We start from the raw sequence: 23,585 nt of genomic DNA, 5'->3' as shown, positions 1-23,585 counted from the left end.
GGTGCAGTGGCTCATGCTTGTAATCCCAGCACTTTGGGAGGCTGAGGCAGTTGGATCACTTGAGGTCAGGAGTTTGAGACTAGCCTTGGCAACATGGCAAAACCCTGTCTCTATGAAAAATACAAGAATTAGCTGGGTGTGGTGGCATGCACACCTGTAGTCCCAGCTACTCGGGAGGCTGAGGTGGGGGAATCACCTGACCCTGGGAGGTTGAAGCTGCAGTGATCTGAGATTGTGTCACTGCACTCCAGCCTGGGTGACAGAGTGAGACCCTGTGTCAAAAAAAAAAAAAAATTACCCACAATCCTATCATTCAGGAGCAACCATAGTTAACATTTTTTATGTATCCTTCCAGACTTTTTTTTTTGAAAGAGTCTCACCCTGTCGCCCAGGCTGGAGTGCAGTGGTGTAATCTCGGCTCACTGCAACTTCCACCTCCCAGGTTCAAGCGATTCTGCTGCCTCAGCCTCCTGAGTAGCTGGGACTACAGGTGCCCGCCACCATGCCCGGCTAATTTTTGTATTTTTAGTAGAGACAGAGTTTCACCATGTTGGCCAGGCTGGTCTCGAACTCCTGACCTCAGATGATCCATCTGCCTTGGCCTCCCAAAGTGCTCAGATTACAGGTATGAGCCACCACACCCGGCCTCTTCCAGACCTTTTTTTCAGAGCCTGAATATGCATGCAGTACACACATCACTCTTCATTCAATAATGAAGTCATATCAAATGTTGCCTGTTTTTAAAAACTTAATATACTGTGGGACCCCTTTTGCTGTCAGATAGCCTCATGATTTCCCTAGGGTCTCTGTCCCTTGTAGAGATGCAGCACCATTTGTTGAAGCAATCTCCCAAGGATAACTATTTAAGTTGCTCCCCCCATTTTTAACATTAAAGACAACGTTCTTGTATATCCATCGTTGTTTCTTCCCTGATTATTTCCTTAGGCTGAATTTTTAAGAGAGGAATTTCTAGGTTAAAGGTCAACTTAATTCTGGCTAGTTTTGTTTTTAATGAAAATAATTCAAGTATATGGTAAAAGAAAGAAAGAAAGAAAGAAATCCCAACAGAACAAAAGTAAGACTTTCTGAATCCTATACACTTAACTTTACTTCCTGGTGGAAATCATGGTAAAAGTTATATGCACTCTTGTAGATATGTGGAATTGGTTTTTTATTGTTGTAAAATATATATAACATCATAAATTTTACTACCTTTACCATTTTATGCTTTGTTTTGTTTTTTGAGACAGAGTCTCACTCTGTCACCCAGTCTGGAGTGCAGTGGTGTGATCACAGCTCACTGCAGTCTTGACCTCCTGGGCTCCAGTGATCCTCCTGCCTCAGCCTCCCAAGTAGCTGGGAGTACAGACATGAGCCACCATGCCTAACTGACTTTTTTATTCCTTTTTTCTTTGAGATGGAGTCTCTCTCTGTCGCCCAGGCTGGAGTATAGTGGCGTGTTCTTGGCTCGCTGCAAGCTCCGCCCCCCGGGTTCACGCCATTCTCCTGCCTCAGCCTCCCGAGTAGCTGGGACTACAGGCGCCCACCACCATGCCCGGCTAATTTTTTGTATTTTTAGTAGAGACGGGATTTCACCGTGTTAGCCAGGATGGTTTTGATCTCCTGACCTCGTAATCCTCCTGCCTTGGCCTCCCAAAGTGCTGGGATTACAGGCGTGAGCCACTGTGCCTGGCCTTTTTATTCCTTTTGTAGAGACAGGGTCTTACCATGTTGCCCCCAGACTGATTTTGAACTCCTAGCCTCGAAGGTTTCTCTCACCTCAGCCTTCCAAAGTGCTGGGATTACAGGCATGAGCCACTGTGCCTAGCCACCTTAACCATTTTTAAGTGTGTAGTTCAGTGATATTAAGTACATTCATATATTTGTGTAACCATCATCACTATCCATCTCCAGAACTTTTTCATCTTGCCAAAATGAAACTCTGTACCCTTTAAACAATAACCTCCCATGCCTCCTATCCCTGACTTCTGGCAGCCACCTTTCTTCTTTCTGTCTCTATGAATTTGACTAGGTACTTCACATATGTGGAATCCTGGGATATTTGTCCTTTTATGACTGACTTATTTCACTTAGCATGATGTCTTCAAAGTTCATCCATGTTGTGGCACATATCAGAATTTCTTTTCTTTTTAAGGCTGAGTGTTATTTCATTCTATGGATATAATTCATTTTGTTTATCCATTCATCTGTTGATGGACATTTGGGTTTTTTCTATCTTTTGGCTATTGTGAATAATGCTACAATCTTCATTGCCATACCAATATTTGTTTAAGTTCTTGCTTTCAATTATTTTAGATATATCTCCAGAAGTAGAATTGCTGAATCATATGGGAACTCTGATTTATATTTTTTGGGGGAACTGCTGTACTGTTTTCTACAGTGGCTGCATTGTTTTACATTCCCACCAGCAATGCATGAGAGTTCCAATTTCTCCATGTCCTCACCAACACTTGTTATTTTCTGTTTTTTTTTTTTCTTGTAGCCATCCTAATGGATGTGAAGTGGTATCTCACTGCAATTAGAGTTGGTGTTCGTGTTGCCTGTCACTGAGGGGGAAGGAAATTATTATTATTCTCATCTTGAAATGATGAGTTGGGAAACAGTCTTAGAATCACCATTAACTAGCTGATCAGTCATGTAATCTGAAGAGACTACAAATTGCTTAAAGGAAGAACACAGCCCCACTGTTCACACAGCCCCAAAGAAAAAAATTAGTGGAGTGCCCAGGTAGTTACTTGGTTTCAGAGGTTTAATGGTGACCAAGACTGCTGCTTTTCATGTTGCCCAATCCACTTACCTGAATCTATAGTCAAAGGTTTACTGGAGAGTAGATTTAAAACAGTTATCTTGAAAAAAGATGAATTTATCTTTTGTGCAACTGTTATTAATAATTCTAAGCAATGGTATGTGATTCATCCTATGTGGTGGATAAAGCTAGCTTTGTGATTGATTTTTTTTTTTTCCTCTTCACCTTGTACTCTGGAATTCCTTAGGGGTAGAAAATGAAAGTCCATTTTTTACAAATTATTTGCTGAATCGTTTATGTAATAATTCAGTTGGTAGCCTTTAGTGGAGTGTACTAAAGTCTAAGTATTTAATTGTGACCCTCTTTTGTTCTTTACTTGTATTAATAATTGTTTTCATAATATTTATATCCTGAAGTATGCAGATGCATTTGGTTCCTGAAATCCAAGGTTTTAAAAATTTGAGTGGCCATTAAAAATATTGTGTCTTTGTACATAGCTGTCTTTTTCTCTCTGATATTCTCACTAGTTGTAAAATGATATTCTAGCCAACTGGGTTTCAGTGGGATGGAATGAGTTTAATGCTATATAAAAACTGGCAACTTTAAAAGAAGCTATCCAGCTTACTTTGACTGCATGGTGGTGTGTCTTTTCTTACATTTAAAGAATTTAGATCACAGAGATCAGTCAGTCAGCAGCCTGTTTTGTACTTCTCTGTGGCATTGGAGGCCATTTAAAAGCTACAGGATGACAGCCTTATTCCCAGCTCAGGCTCTTAATGTTGGAGGCTAGATCCCAAATAAATGTATAGCCATAAATGCTCTGGAAACAAATTGAAACATCATAATAAACCTCTAATAGATATTACACCTCTAATAGATATTTTTTTCTCTCTCTAAACCTGACCTATAAAATGAGCAATTCACAAAATAAAAGTGTGCTGGAATTGCCTCTAAAAGACACTTCTTTATCAAAAGGCCATCCTCAAGCCATTTTACGAATGCCCTGTGACTCAGAAGTGTCACCTCAATTAAAGTTATCCTTGAACTCTTAGGAATCAAATAGGCATGGTTTGGTAAAGTGAAGGCAGAAAGTTGAGGTCTGTATCACTCAGAAGTTGTATTTCTGCTTTGTCATTTAAAATGAGGAAAGTAGAAATGATAAAGATGGATTTACTGCCTCATTTTCTTTTTCTTCTTTTACTTGCTAAGATTTTTCACCCACCAGTGACTTTAATATATTTTGCTCCATTTGTTTTGGTAACATCTGCTCAATCTGTTCTTTTTATTTTGAATTCTTAGTTGGGTTCTCATTTTCTCTCTCTATTAGAAGCAGCTTTTCTGGAACTTCTTGGGTACCTTTTCTAGACTATTCACAAAGTCGATAACAAGAGGAGTAATTATGTAAAAAGTGTCAATATTTTTAGATCCTAGAGTGGTCCAAAACTGTTCTCTTGATGTAGTGCTTAGCATTGTCTAGTTACTACATTGGAAGAACAAGATGCCTTGTATATTTTAAGTGTCTAATCATGTATTTATTTTGCCTCAAACCCTGTTACTCCCTTTACATTCAGGCATTGTTAGAAGCAGAGAAAGTAGACGTACAATACTGTTGTTTTTTTCAATTCAGAAGAGGCTAAAACATTATGAAGCTGGTAACTCTATGCCCACACATGGAAATAATCTGCCTGAGCAATTCCTGTCACAATATCAATTTGCAATAGAGGTGAGCAGAATGTAATTCATGGACAACCTTGCTGTACTTTCCAGTGAAGGGTTATAGGATCTCTGACATTTTGGTATGATTTTTGTATGCAGTGCCCAAGATTTCAAGCAACTCTAGGTTTCTATGATCTTTAGTCATAGGTCATTTGGCAGGAGAGGAGAAAAGTGGTCTGGATAAGAGATGAAAAGGGGTCTTGAGAAAATTAATGAGACGCTGAAAGAGATACAGCTGGGTCAGGGAGTGATCACTAAGTTTCCAAGTAATAAAATTTGTTCTGTGGGGCCGTAGAGTAGCAGTGTGTTTGTGCGTAGCCCAACCCTGACTTTTCTGTATCAGTTGAAGATTGGGAGTTGATCATCTTGGCATGAAATTGAGTGGCTAGAAAGAAATAGGGGTAGTATCCTAGGGGGTGATGACATAAGGCAGTGACAATGGTTAAGAAATTAGAAATCAGGAGTGGTAGAGAAACGGTGGTCATTGCAGTAGAGAGAGACGAGTAAACGGAGTCCATGAGGAAATATATTATGTAGGATTTGACAGTTGACTGTTCTCTGGTCTCTCTGGTGACTGAGAGAGAGGAGCCCCATTGATTGATTGATTGAGAGAGGGTCTTGCTCTGTTGCCCAGGTTAGAGTGCAGTGACATGATCATGGCTCATTGCAGCCTCCTCGACCTCCCAGGCTTAAGCAATCCTCCTGCCTCAGCCTCCTATGTAGCTGGGACTACAGGTGTGCACCACCATGCCCAGCTAATTTTTAAATTTTTTGCAGAGGTGAGTTTTTACCACATTTTTCAGGCTGGTCTTGAACTCCTGGCGTCAAGTGATCTTCTTGCCTTGGCTTCCCAGAATGCTAGGACTACAGGCGTGAGCCACTGTGCCCAGCAGGGAGCCCCATTTAACTTGAAGCATGGTGATCAGGTTGGAAATAATGGAGAAGTAGCCAGTAATAAGGGTCGATAAACTATTCATTGTCCTATGGGGGTGAGTATTTGGAAATCTTTTACTGAAAGTCCCTATAAATTTGGGTAGATAACCAACCGAAACCTTTATGTTTGAACTAGATAAAATGTAATATCTCAGGAGTAGGGAATGTGTTGTCAATTCCAACAGTACCGTTCCTGATCTTTGTCTTCCTTTGTCACCATGTTCCATGAATCTGTATTGTGTTTTCTCTGTGCAGAGCCTATAGCAGGTCTTTGTGGAAGGCACAAAGAAGAATTGCTGCTCTCCGGAACTTATAAGTGGAGAACATTGAAATGAACATTCTGCATTGTAATAGAAAAGGACAAGGAATTTCTCAAGACCAGAAAAATGTATCAATTGGGATATTTTACTGTGCACATTGTCTTCCCTACTCTTCTTAAAAAAAACCAAAATATCCCTCTTAAAAAATAACATAACCACAAAAAGCACCATTTAAGAAGCACATGATTAAAATAGGTGATTTCATGTTTTGTTTTGTTTTTCAAATGAGGATTTTCTTTTGCATTTTTTGTGGCTTGGTGCCTTTGTGTGTATTACAGAGAAAGCAGAAAATAATGGGGAAATATTTTAGTACAGGAAGATGAGAACATGCAAAATGAATGATGAAAGACTTACCATTTATTCAGATAATAAGGATTTAATTTGCCTAAAACTCAGGCATCTTAAAAGAGAACTTACAACCCTAAGACTCCTGTTCCTCCCAAGACTTGCTATTAAACTGAAGTTAAAATGAATGAACGAATGAATGAATATGAATGACTGCCAAGTACAGACTATATTGACCTTTTGCTTCACCAGACTGGAATTTACTCTACAAAAAGTTTCATCTTAACTGCATTTACTGAATCTGTCCCCACCCCAAACTTGAATCCCATTTTTTAAAAAAAGTCAGTCATGGTTTTTGAAGTCAGCAAAATCAAAGTATGTTCATGTTAAGTGGAGATGCTTGTCAAATAGCTGAGAAATGAAAGTATCTGTGAAATCTGTGTAATTTTAAAATTATGATATACTTAAAGTAAATAGTTCTAAGAGTAACAAAAAAAAATGGAACCTCAAAATTTGGGGAGCCTGGTTTTCATCACACTTGTTTTTTCTCCCACTTGAGAAACTGTAATTACTTTGATTTGTGTTTCAAAAGAATTTTTACTTATGAAGAACTAGAGAACTGCTAGAAAACTGAACAATTAAGCTATGGATCCTATGCAAATAGATGACAACCTTTAAATCAATACTTCTTCAAATACTGGGAAATGAGGAATCTATAAGCATTATCCTTGAGCATATATGAAAAACGTTACAAAGTGAAGTTAACTCTTTTTTTCAGTCCCTTACAGATGTATGAATAAGGAATTCATGGGTTTAATTAGAAGACCAGGAAATATGTTTTTGAGTTTGAAAACATTTGATACAATGTCTCAATACTTTATTTGGATCAGCATGAATTGGAAATTACTTTACATCGTCTACTTAGTCACAAAGATATTAACTGTAAAAAACTATAAGTAAAGGGTGATGATAAATGGCAGGGAATATTCTATATGGGTGGTGTCTTTCGAATTACTGTCATGACTCATTTTACATCTGATGTTCTTAACGTCCTTACTAATAACTTGGAAAAGAAAATATAATGACACACGAATGAAAGCTGCATGTGATTTCTAGTTGGGAGATGTTGCAAACCAAATCAGACCTTATGGAAAGACATCAATAATGTGGAGGGGTAGAACATCATTTTTCACTACCTCAGTGTATGCTATTTTCTTAGAACTTTATTTTTTCTGGCCGGGCGCAGTTGCTCACGTCTGTAATCCCAGCACTTTGGGAGGCCAAGGCAGGTCGATCACCTGAGGTCAGGAGTTCAAGACCAGACTGGTCAACATGGTGAAACCCTGTCTCTACTAAAAATACAAAAATTAGCTGGGCATGGTGGCACACGCCTGTAATCCCAGCTACTCAGGAGGCTGAGGCATGAGAATCGTTTGAACTCGGGAGGCGGAGATTGCAGTGAGCTGAGATTGCACCACTGCACTCCAGCCTGGGCAACAGAGTGAAACTCCATCTCAAAAACAAACAAACAGAAAAAAAAAAAACTTTATTTTTTCTGATTATAAAAGTAGTAACTATTTTGTAGAAACACTAAAAGTAAAAAAAAAAAAAAGTAAAGAGCTGAAAAGCACTGATAATTTAATCACGCTGGGGCAATCCCTGTTAACTTTTTAAAATATTTACTTTCAGTCCTTTTACCATACATTTTTAACTGGTTGAGATCATATCACACACATAATTTTTTCCACACACATAACTTTGTATCTTTTCCACTTAGCATTATATAAAATTTCCCATGTCATTACAAACTTTTTGTAAACATCCCTTTGAAAGGCTGTGTGTAATGCTCGGTTTTAAGGCTCTAGATACATAGAGGACCAGATCTGGGAGAACTGGAATTTGGTGGTTGCGTGAATTCCCATCAACATTATGTTTAAATCTACCATGTTATAGCTGAGAACACAACATTTTCTTTACAACATAAACATAAAAATACCGTGGGAAAGCAGTTTGGGCTTGTGGACTGCATAGAAGTAGGCATTCTGCAAAGACTTGTTGAATTAATGTACTCCCTATAGGATCTGAACAGGATTCCAGTTCTCCCTTCCTTACTTATCTTGAAAGAAGCCTTTAAGAGAAGCCTTTGGCAGGAGGCCTGGCCAATTCCAGGTAAAGGACTATGAATTCAGCTTTTCATGTCTAAGTATCTGGCAGCTATTTCCACTAGTGGCTTTAGAAATCTGTACTACATGAGTTGATGGTCTCATCTGGCCCGTTTCTTAACTGCGTCGGGAGGAGTATCTGGCCTGGCAATTTAGGATTTCTTCATCCCTTATTGAATGGATGCCAAGCTTTGTAAAGGATGGCTTGGGGTAATTTTCTATGGTGGTGTGTTTGCTCCTGAGTATCAAAAGTTTCAATAAAAGGCTTTCTGTTCTCTGACAACAGCCCATTTTCCCCAGATACATGCCTTGTTGTTTTTCCATCATTAACAGTAGATAAGTTTGGATGCAGCCAGAAGCGGTTGGCATGGACCCGCACTTGAGGGACTCGTGGGATGGTCTTCCAGCCACTCACTGTAGGTACCGTCTTACCTGATGCCTTCTTGACCTGAAAGTTCTTTGTTCCATTAGCTTTTTCCTCCTGGGCAATGACTTCTATGGTGATGGCTGTTGCTTTCCTTCTCTTTCCATGTTTCAGTTACCACTTTCCTCCCAGCATGTCTATGATGTGTAATTCTCTTGTAAAAGTTGCTTCTTGCTCATAAGTCCCCAAGCAGAGGAATAGAGCAGTTAACCTGCTGTTTCAAAAAGTTGTAATTGAAACCGTCATTCTCTGTAACTAGAATTCATAAAGAAGCATTATGATGATAGAGTTTTTAATTCAGTAAAATTCAGTAACAGTAATAATAGCTAAGCACTTTACCTACCTAGAAAACCTATGAGATGTATATTGTTATGCCCATTTCGTAAGTGAAAACTGAGGCATAGAGAGGTTAAGTAGCTTCCACAAGATTACATAACTGTAAGTCTTCTTAATACTAATTCAATCTTACCACTAGGTGCTGAAAGTGGCACGGGTTTATTCATTCCATTGTTAGATCCCTAGTGCCTAGTTAATTCATTGCACTCAGGCCTTTCTCTATAAATCTAAATATTTTGTGATGGATGTTGAGTTTCCTGTTGACTGAAGTAAATTAAGAATATTTAGCATATCCTGTGCAAGGCACATGGGCAGATACAAAGATTACCAGAACCCAGTCCTCCTCCTCCAGCGTTTATAGTCCAGTTGATTCAACAGACACATAGAAAAGTAGCCATAAATACAAGACAGAGGACAGTGAATGCTGGTTTAGAGATTCAAAGTGAGTTCAGTAGGAACATGGGGGAGGTGAGAGAGAATTCCAATAGTTGACATCTAGGATATTTTCATGGAAGGCATACAATATGGATTTACCCCTCATTGTTGAATATGTCTTACTAAGTAGTAACTGGAGTGTCCTGAGCTTAATTTGATCTCTTTTGGGATCTCCATTCTTGAAGCACCTTAGAATCATCTTTCTAAATGTTTTGCTATACATCTAGAAGATGTATCAAATGTGGACCTTGGCTGGGTGCAGCGGCTCATGCCTGTAATCCCAGCACTTTGGGAGGCCGAGGTGGGAGGATCTCTTAAGCCCAGGAGTTGGAGACCAGCCTGGGCAACATAGTGAGACCCCGTCTCTAGAAAAAAAAAAATTAAAAATCAGCTGGGCATGCAGCCGGGCGCAGTGGCTCACGCCTGTAATCCCAGCACTTTGGGAGACCGAGGCGGGCGGATCACCTGAGGTCAGGAGTTCAAGACTAGCCTGACCAACATGGTGAAACCCCGTCTCTACTAAAAATACAAAAATTAGCCAGGCATGGTGGCAGGCACCTGTATTCCCAGCTACTCAGGAGGCTGTGACAGGAGAATCATCTGAACCCAGGAGGTGGAGGTTGCAGTGAACTGAGATCATGCCATTGCACTCTAGCCTGGGCGATGAGAGTGAAACTCCGTCTCAAAAAAAAAAAAAAAAAAAGCTGGGCATGATGGTGTGTATCTGTAGTCTCAGCTACTTGAGAGGCTCGCTTGAGCCCAGGAGGTTGAGGCTGCGGTGAGCTATGGTGGAACCACTGCACTCCAGCCTGGGTGACAGAACAAGACCCTGTCTCTTACAAAAAAAAAAAAAAAATTGTACCTTACCTCTGGCTGTATTTAGGAAGCTCCTGTTTTGAATAAGTATGTGGCTTGAACTCATTCTTTCTAATAAAAACAAAATATAAAAATGATATCATTGGCAGGGCATGGTGGCTCACGCCTGTAATCCCAGCACTTTAGGAGGCCGAGGTGGATGGATCACAAGGTCAGGAGTTCGAGACCAGCCTGGCCAACATGGTGAAACCCCATCTCTCCTAAAAATACAAAAATTAGCTGGGCGTGGTGGCAGATGCCTGTAATTCCAGCTACTCAGGAGGCTGAGGCGGGGGAATCACTTGAACCCGGGAGGCAGGGGTTGCAGTGAGCCAAGATCGCGCCACTGCACTCCAGCCTGGGTGACAGTGCAAGACTCTATCTCAAAAAAGAAAAAAAAAGAAAAAAGAAAGAAAAAGATATTATTGAGCCTTCTTAAGTAACTTGACGTAATATTCTCTGCCTTTTTTCTGTAAAATAGAGGAGCCCAGATAATGGGGAAAAAAAGGAATAAATGTTATTCTTTGGGAATCTGTGGAGCAGATTATGAAAGTAAAGAATGAGTCCTAAGATATTAAAGTCAGAGCTATTTAGTGTTAGCGAGATTTAGACGTAGTCTTTATGGAAGCAGTAGGTTATCTTTCAGAGCCGTAGAAAGAGTGTTTCAAGTAAGACGGAGGTGAATGAACACAGCAGGCATCCCTGAGATGGAAAGCTTCTGGAAAAAGATGGGTTTGTTCTCTGACTCACCTCATTAGATACTGACTACACCCCTGATTATTTTGTGGTTGAATATTAAGTATCAGGATATCACAGCCTCATGAGCAAGTTTTGCTTTTTTGTTTGTTTGTTTGTTTGTTTTTTGTTTTTTCCCTTTTCTAATAGACATTTGTAGCCAGAGAGAGGCTTACAGGAAAAGAAGAATAGGTGGTAAAATATACATAACATAAGCAACTTAGCCGTTTTTAAGTGTGCAGTTCAGTGGCATTAAGGACATTCACACTGCTGTGCAACCATCACCACCATCCATCTCCAGAACTTTTTTTATCTTGCAAAATTGAAACTCTATACCCATTGAGCTACCTGCCCCCACCCCTAGCCCCTGGCAACCACCAGTCTACTTTCTGCCTCTAATTTTGACTACTCTAGGTACCTTATATAAGTGAAATCATGCAGTATTTGTCTTTTTTGTAAGTGGCTTATTTTTACTTTAATGTCTTTTAGATTCATCTATGTTACAGCAAGTGTCAGAATTTCCATCATCATCATTATTATTATTATTATTATTATTATTTTAGATGGAGTCTGGCTCTGTCGCCAGGCTGGAGTGCAGTGGCGCGATCTCAACTCACTGCAACCTCCGCCTCCCGGTTTCATGCGATTCTCCTGCCTCAGCCTCCCAGTAGATGAGATTACAGGCGCATGCTACCACGCCCAGCTAATTTTTGTATTTTTAGTAGAGACGGGGTTTCACCATGTTGGCCAGGATGGTCTCAATCTCATGATCCACCTGCCTCGGCCTCCCGAAGTGCTGGGATTACAGGCGTGAGCCACCACCCCTGGACAATTTCCTTCCTTTTTAAGGCTGAATAATATTCCAATGTATTCCCTAAGTCTTTTTTTTTTTTTTCCAAAGCAAGATCTTGCTCTGTCACCCAGGCTGGAGTGCAGTGGCGCAATCGGGGCTCACTGCAACCTCAACTTACTGACTCAAGCAATCTTCCTGCCTCAGCCTTCCAAGTAGCTGGGACTACAGGTGTGCACCACCACATCCAGCTAAATTTTTTGGAATTTTTTAGTAGAGACAAGGTCTTACTGTGTTGCCCAGGCTGACCTCCAACCCCTTAGCTTAAGCAATCCTACTGCCTCGGCCTCCCAAAGTGCTAGAATTACAGGCATAATAAGCCTTTTAAGTAGCAGTTTTTTGGTTGAAAACAAAACAACAAAACGCTATTGCAAGCATTTACCTCTTTTCTGATTGAAACTATTTTATTTCCCTTTTCTACTCTGAAAGACAGAAAAGCTCTGGAAATTTCTCCTGGGGAAAGAAATTTCCCATTATTGTCTTCAGCTCAAGACATTTTTGGAGACATTTGACTAAACTGTTTAAATTTGTCAGATTAGAAAGATGTTTTTTCATATGTGTCAGGAATTTCTCACGTGTCTATGTTTTTACAATGTTTTAATTTTCAAATGGTAGATTGATTGGTGTTTTAACAGGAAGCTGACTGTTCAAAATGATTACAGGCCCATTATTTTTCCACTAAACTTTTCGACGCTAGCATCAGAGCACTGAGAGACACCTGTACTGTAATGCTTCCCGTTAGGGTAAATTCTCCACGATGCCTCCCTGAGCCACCATATCTGTCTCTCTGACTCTCTAAATTGGAGTCTGAACTTAGTATTGTTGTTTGCACTTGACTGACACCCAGTAACTATGTGGCGTGCATCTATGTGGACTTAAGGGCATAATAGAATTAGAAATTTTTCCATCATAGTGAAACCAATTCACAATCACTGATTTATCCCTGTAGTGACTGTAAACTATGAACTGCCTTTAGATAGGCAGTCTAAGTATCTCTCAAACCTTAATTTCATCTTTAATTTCACTGCCTTAGGTGGATTATTGTGTCAACCTCCCCATTGTCTTCTTGGCTTTTGCATGTCCTTGCTTTTCTTCTTCATTCCTCCCAATACCACCAGATCAATTGTCTTAAATTCACAAATTTGATTGTGCCATGCCTCTACTTATTTTTCATGACTACTGGTTGCCTTTAAGACAAAGCAAAAACTGTAACATTGGCCCTAACTTACCTTGCTGGCCTTTTGAGCCCAAGCAGCTCTCCAGTCACCTCCCTTCAACTCCCACTGCGAACCCCTGCCACCCCTGATCCTGTGCTGGGAAGTCCCCATTCCCTGCACACATACCTGCCTTGCCTCCTGCTTTTCTTTATCTAGAATACCCTTTCCACCAGTCTCTACTTGGCAAAATTTTACCCATCCTTTAGAATTTAATGCAAGCTGCATCATTGCTGTGAGGCATATTTTCCCATGAACGTTTGTTTATAGCTCTTTGTTTTCTTGTTCTATAGGTGCCTTTATCATAGTGCTTATCCCTTTGTATTGTGATGCTCTGTTAATGACTCTGTCTCCACTGCTATATTGTCTTTTTAATTTTAGGGTTGGGGGTACATGTGCAGGTTTGTTACATGGGTATATTGCATAATGCTGGAGTTTGGGCTTCTATTGAACCCATCGCCCAAATAGTGAACATAGTACCCAATAGATAGTTTTTCAATCCTTGCCCCCCTCTCTTCCTCCCCACTTTTGGAGTCCCAAGTGTCTATTGTTTCCATTTTTATGTCCATCTGCACCCACTGTTTAGCTCCCTCTAATAAATAAGAACATGTAGTATTTGGTTTTCTGTTTCTGTGTTAATTTGCTTAGGATCATGGCCTCCAGCTGCATCCATGTTGCTGCAAAGGACATGATTTCATTCTTTTTTATGGCTGTATAGTATTCCATGATCTATATGCACCTCATTTTCTTTATCCAATCCACTGTTGATAAGCACTTAGGTTGATTCCATTACTTTGCTATCATGAATAGTGCTTCTGCTGCTAAATTTTGAACCCTTTAAAGATCTAGGACTCTGCCCATCTCTCCTTTGTAGATACAGCATCCGGCTTAGATTGAGGCTCATGGTAGTTCTAGAAAAGAATGCTGAATGAATGAACGAATGAATGAATGAATGAGGAATGAATGAATGAAGGTAATTGAATCCAACCTTCATTTTAGAGGTATAAAGAAAAACTGAAGAAAATGTGGCTTTGACCTCAGGTATCTCTTACACATAGAAATGTCATGAGCAAGCATGGGATACATGTCAGTCTGTGTGTCCCACACATTCCTGAAAGCTGCTACTTTTAGCCAGTTGGACCTTAGTTGACTCTTAAAGGTGAGATGGGATTCAAATATACTGGGGGAGGAGGTGCCATCTCCAGGTAAAGGCCTGGATTATGTCATGATTGAATACGTAAAATATTTTGGATCTGAAAAGATCTTTGTATGCTAGTTGAATTCATACAGCTACTTTTTGGGAAAATTAAGATTTAGTCCACATGTGTACAGCATGTTTCATGATAAAGCACTGGACAAATAAAACCCCAACTGGCCCCATGATACTTATTCCAGCCATATCATCTTTCTCTCTCCCTTACCCACCATCTTAAACTTTCAAAATATATCTAAAAGGAAGGCATTGTTAATAAAAAGATAAAAAACTAATCCTCTAGTAGGAAGAATGTTTATGATTTCCTTTTATCTGTCATAACAACAGAAAATGGCATTTTAAACATTTTAAAGCATGATGGTGAATTATGTTTTGCCAACGTGGTATATGAAATGGAAATTTACTCTGGCTCGTTCATCCTCTGTGAATAAGATGATCCTACAACAAAATAGCATGCAGGCTCCTCTCTCGGGAACAGTGAGGGTAAAACATAAACAGTATTTTCATATACTGTCAGACGTTTAGAGGGCCGCCTTCCATGATTTTAATATTGTCTGGCTATACCTTCTCCACTTCATTTAGCACATAAGTAGGTTTTGATCCCATCTTCGACACTGCATTTCCCCATCATGAGAAGCCCATACTAAATCTTCAGAAAGTTGTTTTGCTTCAACGAAGAGACAGTCTCACCCCTCCTGTTACTGTCATATGGTTCTTTCCAGTTTTTTAGAACATGGTCTCTAGAGGTGTTCAAAAACCAAGCAAATGAAGCAAATGATCAGACTTTGGCAGAAGTTAAACTACATGATAAATGATAGAATTTGGCTCAAATTCTACTGGTATACACACATACACAGAGGGTCCTCTGTGTGTGTGTATGTCTAATATACAAATATAAAACAGACTTCATCTGTATATGTTCAGTAGAATGATAGATACTAAAGTTTTTATTGGACAGATTGAAAGAGTAAATCCTGAAAGACAAACAAATATTGAAGAATCTAAGATAGGACCAGGTGTTTTGTATTCAGAGAAAGTTTCCCATTAGTCTTGAGAGCTGAAGAGAAAGATAGCTGTTAGGAGACATGGCAAGTTGCAGCAGCAATTAGAAGTAAACCCTGGAGTTTCTTCTGAACTTTGGGAATGTATATGAACAGCTATTAAGAAGCACTATACACACACACACACACACACACACACACACACACACACATATTTTTTTTACATGTAGTCTCACTCTGTCGCCCAGGCTGGAGTGCAGTGGCACGATCTCGGCTCACTGCAACCTCCGCCTCCCAGGTTGAAGTGATTCTCCTGCCTCAGCCTCCCAAGTAGCTCAGATTACAGGCACACACCACCATGCCCAGCTATTTTTTGTATTTTTAGTAGAGATGGGGTTTCACCATGTTGGTCAGGCGGTCTCGACCTCCTGACCTTGTGATCTGCCTGCCTCAGCCTCCCAAAGTGCTGGGATTATAGGTGTGAGCCACTGTGCCTGGCCAAGAAGCAGTATATATTCTGAGTGCATTGGTGTAGGGGTGTGTAAGGGGTGATGGGAGAAGATGATTAAAAATTGAGTCTTATGGGAGATCAAATGAAGCAGATGGAATCTGGGGATAGGATCTTTGTCTAGAAAATTATTGAAAAGGCTGGTGCGGTGGCTCATGCCTGTATCCCGGCACTTTGGGAGGCCAAGGCAGGAGGATCGCTGGAGCTCAGGAATTTGAGACCAGCCTGGGCAACATAGTGACTTTGTCTCAACTGAAAAGTAAAAGTAGCCAGGCATGGTGGTACACACCTGTGGTCCCAGCTACTTGGGAGGCTGAGGTGGGAGGATCCCTTAAGCCCAAGAGTCCAAGGCTACTACGGTGAGCAGTGATTGTGCCGCTGCACTCCAGCCTGAATGACAGAGCAAGACCCTGTCTCAAAAACAAAAACAAACAAAAAGAAAGAAAATTATTGAAATAGTCCCCATGATGGTAACAAGGCTGTAGACTGGCATCAAAGAATAAGGAGATAAATCTGAAAGCACAGCCTTGGTGATGGGTTAGATGTGAGAAGGCACAATAAGAGGTGAATTTCAAGTCATGAGCCTAGGAGACAGGATAGGCAAGAGAATTTAGGAAGAGGAGGTGATGATGTTCACTCACCTATTCCATAGACTACTCATTCTTGTGATGTGTTCATGGGTGCCACAATAAGTAGGAATTCTGTAGTCAGATAAGTTTGGAATATACTGAGATAAAGTTAAGGATAAAGTTAAACAGTAACTGAAGGACTTTTCATAGCCTTTAATATGCTATGATGAATTGATTAGACGGAGTATTCTGTCTTTGCCAAATTTATCAGATTATGGGGGTAGGTGTTTTGGAGATTGTGTCGGGGAGGGAGGGTGCACTTCGGAAAATGATTTCAGAACAAGAGAATGGGGTGTGTGTGTGTGTGTACGCATACCTGGGCGATAATCACCCATCAAAGTGAGAGTCTTTTGATCATAATAGATATAGAACCTGAGAGAATGTGAGACAACAGGCTAGTATGAGGAGTATGTGGAAGTCAGGCAGAGAGGTGTTCACCGGAAACATAGCTGAGATTAGATTCTTCTTTATAGCAACCAATAATTAATAGGAGGACAGGTGATGTGTGTTGGGGGTTGAGGTGGGGTGGACAAGGGGAAGCAAGGCAAGGGCAACCGAGGCCCAGGAAGACATCCCAGACAAATGTGCTGTCACCAGTAACCAGGTCGGAAAGAGCTGGTACATGGCAGTGATTGAAACAGGAGGGCTCTAATCTAAGAGGCATAGAGGCTCTCTGGTTTGTCAAGGAGGACATCTCCTCTCTTTCTACCTGTTGTGGTAGGTGCTAATGCTAGGGCAAAGGGTGAGTGAATGGTATCCCAGTACTCCCTGCTGCACTCAACAAACACTTCATCGACCTCTCACTTTGTAAGGATAAGAGAATAATGAGCATTTAGGTCCTACTCTCAAGATGGGCACTATTTCTGAAGAAAAAGGGCAAGAAAGGTAGTTAAACTGCTACCTGTGATATGCTTGATAGATTGATTGATTGACTGACTGACCGTAGAGACGAGTTCTTGCTATGTTGCCCACCCTGGTCTCAAACTCCCTGGCTCAAGTGATTCTCTCACCTCAGCTTCCCAAAGTGTTGGGATTACAGGTGTGAGCCACTGCCCCCAGCAAGTGTGATATACTTGACGCCTGCTTCTACAGCAGTTATGAATCTGACAAGGTCTTTAACTGTGATTGGGCAAAGAGGTTTAATATATTTGAATTCTCTAACTTTTTGAGGCAACCAAGGAAATAAACATCATATGAATAGCTCTAAGTCTGAAGCCCAATTTCATAATCAGAAAATTACTTTTAAAATTTTAGTTTTCCTTATAACCAAGTTTAAAAATAGACTGGGAAGCACACCCCTTTGGAGAAGTTGGAATTGGCATAACAGTATGTGAGGTGTTACAAAGGTAAACCCTGACCCTGGAATGGAACTACAAGTGTAGTTTTTTTTCTTTTACTGGACCATACGCTTTATTTTTAGAATTTTGAGTTGTGTTTCACTCTGGCGTATCTTCTATTGATATCAAATAGTTTAAGCTGGGCTCACCAAATGTGGATAAGATGACAGTTTCTAATGTAAATTTCTCAGGGAGCAGAAAAGGCTTCCGGGGAAACACACAAGGCGCCCCATTGTAAGGACACTCCTTTGTGCTAGCTCTTTTCTGGCTCTGACTTGAGCTGGCTCACAGGGCTTCTGCTCTGCGCCTACCACTCCTCGCTGAGAGCCAAGAAGACTTTTCATAATGCCATCTGTCATAGGTGTTCATGAAGGGGGCATGTAAAAATAAATATAAAAAAAGTTTATAGTGAGTTTTAATAGCAGTTTAGGGATTTTTCTGAATTATGGTAAGCAAAAACTGAAAAGTTACAGATATGGTCATATATAGATAACTGTTTTGACCCTCCCTCTGTCACGTGTCCTGTAGCTCTCTGTATCCCATATATGAGCAGGATTCAGGATAACTGTGTGGAATGGTTGGGTACCCCTCAGCACACCATTCTGGAGAACCAGCCCGACAACTGCAGTTTCAGTGTTTGCTTTGATGTTCACCATCCTCCTGCCTTTTTTCCCACTTTCCTGCCTCACACTAAATGGGCACTGAATAAATCTGTACTGAACAGAAAGGGAAGGAATACTCTCAGATACCAGTGTTGTAATAGGAATGCCATCAAAGAGTCATGTTTATCTTGTGTCTTACCAGCTGTTTGAAAAGTCATCTCTTGTCTTTGGCTTTGTGTGAGTGATATGGTCTGGCTCTGTGTCCCCACCCAAATCTCATCTTGAATTGTAATCTGAATTATAATCCCCATGTGTTGGGGGAGGGACCTCATGGGAGGTGATTAGATTATGGGGGCGGTCACCCCATGATGTTCTCATGATAGTGAGTGAGTTCTCACGAGATCTGATGGTTTTATTAGGGGCTTTTCCCCACTCCACTCATTCTTGTCCTTCCTGTGACCATGTGAAGGACATATTTGCTTCCCTTTCTGCCATGATTGTAAGTTTGCTGAGGCCTCCCCAGCCATGCTGAACTGTGAGTCAATTAAACCTCTTTCCTTTATTAATTACCCAGTCTCAGGTATAACTTTACTAGCAGCATGAGAAAGGACTAATAAGGTGAATATTTGAGTACTGTCTACGGATAGCTTCTCAGACCACCATCTTCTTCTTATAATAGCTGCCAGAAAGTCAGACCTCTGGACAGGGGGGGTTCATCAGCTGCTATAATGCAGGGAGCTCGCTCTCTCCTCCCACTACCCATTGAACCTGGCTGCCTTTGTGATACGAGAGTTGTATGTGGTATTCTTGGAGAGGAGATTTTCAGAGATTTTCTTCTCCTTAGCATTGTGCTATAATTGGAAGCTTGGAGTTTGCATGTGAATTGGAATAAAGTAGGAGAAGGAATTTTATACTCTTGATTTGAGCAGGATCTTGGTCTCACGTTCTGCAGTCACAAAGAAACAAATACATTAGTCATTTGGGAACTTGATTCCCCTGGACTCCAATCCAGCGATTGCCTTTCCTGTAAGCATTAGTTTCTTCATTTTGGCAGAGAAAAGACAAAATATTAGTTGCTCCACTAACTGAAATCATATGGTGGTTATCTGTCTTGATGCTGCACCACTGGATCTTGTAGAGCTAGGAGTACATATGATACTCCCACTGTACACAAAAATCCTGAAACGTTTATTTAGTGTTTTTGGCAAGCGAGCGAATGGGAGAGATAGTTACGTTATTAAATGTTCAAAGGAATGAACTTTCTGAATTATTGATTTTTAAAAGTCAAGTTTTAAATGGAGATAGGTATATGGCAAGAAAGACAAAAGTTGACAGCAGTCTGGTAATTACCATGTGTAGAAGTAGATCCATAGCGATACAGATACAGCTCTATCCATCCAACCATATGCACATCCTTTCCCAGACCAAGCAGATCTGACTAATGTGGGTGTGTGTACTGGGAAGTCTTCAGCTGCCTCACAGAAGGAAGAGGAAATAATGGGCCAAGTTAGGGAGAAGAACCTGAGAGTCTGTTCTATAAAGTCATATGGCAAAATGGGTCTGTTTCCAGATCCCTTGGGAGGTGAATGGGCTGTGTCCTGAGCATGTCAACACAGCCCCTAAGTGCATGGCTGGTGTTTGTTGTGGATAAGCCACCTTCCTTAAGGCACTCAGGGGAGCAAGAATACTGTGGAGGAAGCCAAAGAGGAGATCCTGTATCCTCTTCCCCAGCCACTGCAAGCCTAACATTCCTCTTTGTTGCCTTCTAGGTGGAGGAGAGATGTATGGATGCGATTCCTGATTGTTCTGTCCACTTAGCCCTGCAGTGTAGCTGACATTCAGTTATCCTTGAGATATCTGTGTACTGGAGCTAGACATTGCGTTCATGAGGCATGCCCTTTGAAATTTAGGATTCTATTCATTTTAAGCCCCATTGACCAAAGATGTTTTCAGAGGTAGAGGGAGCTGGAAGGCTGATGGGAAAGCAATAATTCACCACCCTTTTTCTATGCTCTTGTATATAAGGAAGGGCAGGGGCTAGAGGTTCTCAACTAGGAATGTTTGGAAAGGTGTGTAGTGTTCAGGGTACATGCAATGACTGGGGGGCACTATAGACTTTGAGTGGGTAGTGGCAAGGGTTGCTAAAGGTCCTTTAATGTGTGAGCCAGTCTTCTACAATGAAGAAACACCTCACCTAAAATGCCAGTAAAGGGTAACACTGAGAAGGAGAAACAGGGTTTGGGCCTCTATGAAGGCTCATACAGTCATGGGAGTCTGCCTGCTTAGCCTTCTGGGCAGTCTGAGCCCAGAGATGCTAGATACAGCCTTCCAGTTTTGGTTCATAGCTAGCTAGCTTGCTTCCTTCCTTCCTCCCTTCCCCTCCCTCCCCCCTTCTATCCCCCCCTTCCCTCCCTCCTTCCCTCCCTCCTTTTCTCCCTCCTTCCCTCCCTCCTTCCTTCCCTCCCTCCTTCCTTCCCTCCCTCCTGCCTTCCCTCCCTCCTTCCTTCCCTCCCTCCTGCCTTCCTTCATCTAACTTTCTTCCTTCCCTCCTTCCCTCCTCCCTCCCACCCTCCTTCCTTCCTTCCCTCCTTCTCTTTTCTCCTCCCCTTCCTTTTCCTTCCTTCTCTCCTTCTCCTTCCTTCCCTCCTTTTGCTTCTTTCCTTCCCTCTTTCTCTTTCCTTCTGTCCTCCTTTCTTCCACGTACCCACCACTTCAGTGGCCAACTATCCTCCCCCATGTTTCCCTCAGCAATATTGTCACATCGTCTGATCTACTGTACTCAAGTTCCTCTCTGAACTAAGTCATTTAGTAGCAATGACAAGTTCTTAGGCCAGTGGGAATAGAGAAGGTAGATGCGTTTGGTGGGAAAGGAGAGAGAGAAGAGAGGGAGAAGAGTTAAAAAGATGTTTTATAATTTATCAAGGTATGACAATAGGCCTCTGAGTTTTTAATCCAAGAAAAGGCATTTGATTAATACTAATGGACTCCCTCCCACATCAGTCAGTGGTTCTCAAATGTGAGTGTGCATCAGAATCCCATGGAGGGTGTGTTCCTAGAGACTGCTGGGAACCATCCCCAGAGTTTCTGATTGAGAAAGTCTGGGGTGGGGCCTGGGAATTTGCTTTACTAACAAGTTCTCAGGTGCTGCTGGTGCAGGGACCACACTTTTCTAGGTCTGGGTCCTAGAAACAAGAGAGACACTAGGCCAATTCCCATCTCCAGAGCACTGGCAGGAACAGGCTGAGATGGGGAGAAACGTTGCCATATTCTAGACTTTTAATTATGGCCCATGAAGGAGAAGGGAAGATTTAAGGGCCAGCACTTCCCAGAAGATGAGGATAATACCAGCTTCACCATCACACCTGTTGCTGGGATCCATGCAGAGGCCAGTGTGCTGTGTTTTCTGAAATAGGAAGGAAACAAACCACAGTGAGCTTTGCTTTTTTGTGTCCTTCTGTACCAAATAAGTGCATTGAACTGGTGGCCTTTGCTTGATGTCTGGTAGCTTGGACGTTTTGGTAAACCAGGATATCAAAGATAATGGGCAATACTTTCTTTTGTTACTAAAGAAGGGGAAGTTGTAAAAATGTGCAACCTGTTGAAGGTCTCTCTAAAGGAAGGCATCTGGTTTAATGCCCAAACCCCGTTACATGTGTGCTTTTTTTTTTTTTTCAGGGAAACAAACAAAGTCAGGAGTAGGGACAGTGTTTACTATTGCCTTTCCTGAATTCTTTGTTCAGTGATACCAGAAGCACTGGTTGTTTTTGTTTTGCCCTTCCTAATGTGTTAACAATGGTGATGCTTTATTCCAGCCCCAGAAAGGGAAAACAAATATATTGGCAGGGATGCTGCTGGAAGTGTGAACAGGAATGTGAATGAAATGAACGCTTTGAGAGCTGCTATTTTTACTATCAGTACCTGATTTTTCAAAATAATTCTAAGAACAGTTTTTCATCAAATTTGACCTGATGCCAGAATAACATCAAGCTTTTTTCATCCCTAATGTTCCCCTGGAATCATAAAATGTTATTAGTTTGAGTACTTAGCAGCAGTTTAGAGGTGGCATATTATGTAGGTTTTCATTTTTTATCCAATATAGAAGGCCCTGCGGCACTAAATAAAAATGTCACCATGTAGAATGTAAAGGCTTTCTGTCACAAATGTTTTTAAAAATTCATGAAGGGCTGAGGATTTGATTTATCTTATCCTCTTTCTGTGATTTATTCATATTTAATGTTAGGTTCAACTTTTGAAGCATGAAGAACTTTTCAAATTAAAAACTGTGGTGAATCAGTTTTATTTGAAGAAAAATTCTACCATGCCAGTTTTTGAATTATGCAGCTCATTCCTCTTCATGTGTTCAAGAGCCAGAGATGTTTGGTTTTCCCAGTGGCTGGAATTCTTACTGGCGAAACCCTTCATTGTTGCGGGGGAGGTTGATTTTCCCAGCTACGTGGTCGTGGCAGCTGTTGCCCTGGTATCAATAGACATTTTCCCTCAGGCATTTATCATGATCACACACGTGTGGTAGCAAAGGGGAAGAGTGGGAACAGACCTTGCCTTGGGAACCACTGGGTCTGTATATTTCTTTCTGTTTTTGAGCTGCTGAGTTGCCTGCGTTTTCAGGAACATCTTTAGGCGGAGATAAGATCCAGTCTTCTCTATGGACGGTTCATAAATAATGTTAATAGAATTAGCTGCAAATGAAGGAAAGGAAATGAACTCAAAACAAACTCATAATCTTTCTTTTTTTAAACTAGTCAGTGGAAGCATAAGGTCTGAGGCACTGGATTTTTTCCAAGCCCTTGGAGGCTTAAAAGACCAAAGGGAAAAGAGCTGCTTGCTGGACTCGTTTTTGCCTTTGTGGCAGGCAGGTAGATCTGTCTAGAGGACATGAGAGTATCTCCCCTTTCTCTGGGAGGCAGGTGGAATTCTCGATGGCTAGACAGGGATACAATAGGTTACACTGTCCTGGACATCCTGACTTCTGCCTGCCCACCCACCTGCCCGCCCATCCTGCCCTCCTGGGCCTCCATTCCTGTATCCCTTCCTTTTGATTTCTTCTCTCTTACTTCCACTTTTCCAGCCTGCTGTGACTTTTCAGCATCTCCGTTGGGCCAGCTATTGTACCTCCATAGACTGAGTCAGCTTCTCATAAAATGAGGGGAACTATGCCTGTTTTCTTTGCTAAAAATAGTCAACCTTTATAAGAGTATCAAGGAAGGAAGAGAATAAAAGCTACTAAGTGCCTACAAGGATAAAA

General features: G+C 41.2%; 1 protein-coding gene across 11 annotated transcripts in view; it reads left to right on the top strand.

Moving 5' to 3' along the window:
* SH3KBP1 (SH3 domain containing kinase binding protein 1) overlaps nucleotides 1-23,585 on the top strand; it is a 357,800-nt gene that overhangs the window by 214,876 nt on the left and 119,339 nt on the right. The gene's annotated exons all lie outside the window — the stretch shown is intronic.

This window comes from Theropithecus gelada, chromosome X (genome assembly GCF_003255815.1).
Source record: "Theropithecus gelada isolate Dixy chromosome X, Tgel_1.0, whole genome shotgun sequence".
In the NCBI taxonomy this organism is placed as follows: Eukaryota; Metazoa; Chordata; class Mammalia; order Primates; family Cercopithecidae; genus Theropithecus; species Theropithecus gelada.
Note: the sequence above shows the minus strand (reverse complement) of the source record. Positions and strands in the feature narration are given on the sequence as shown.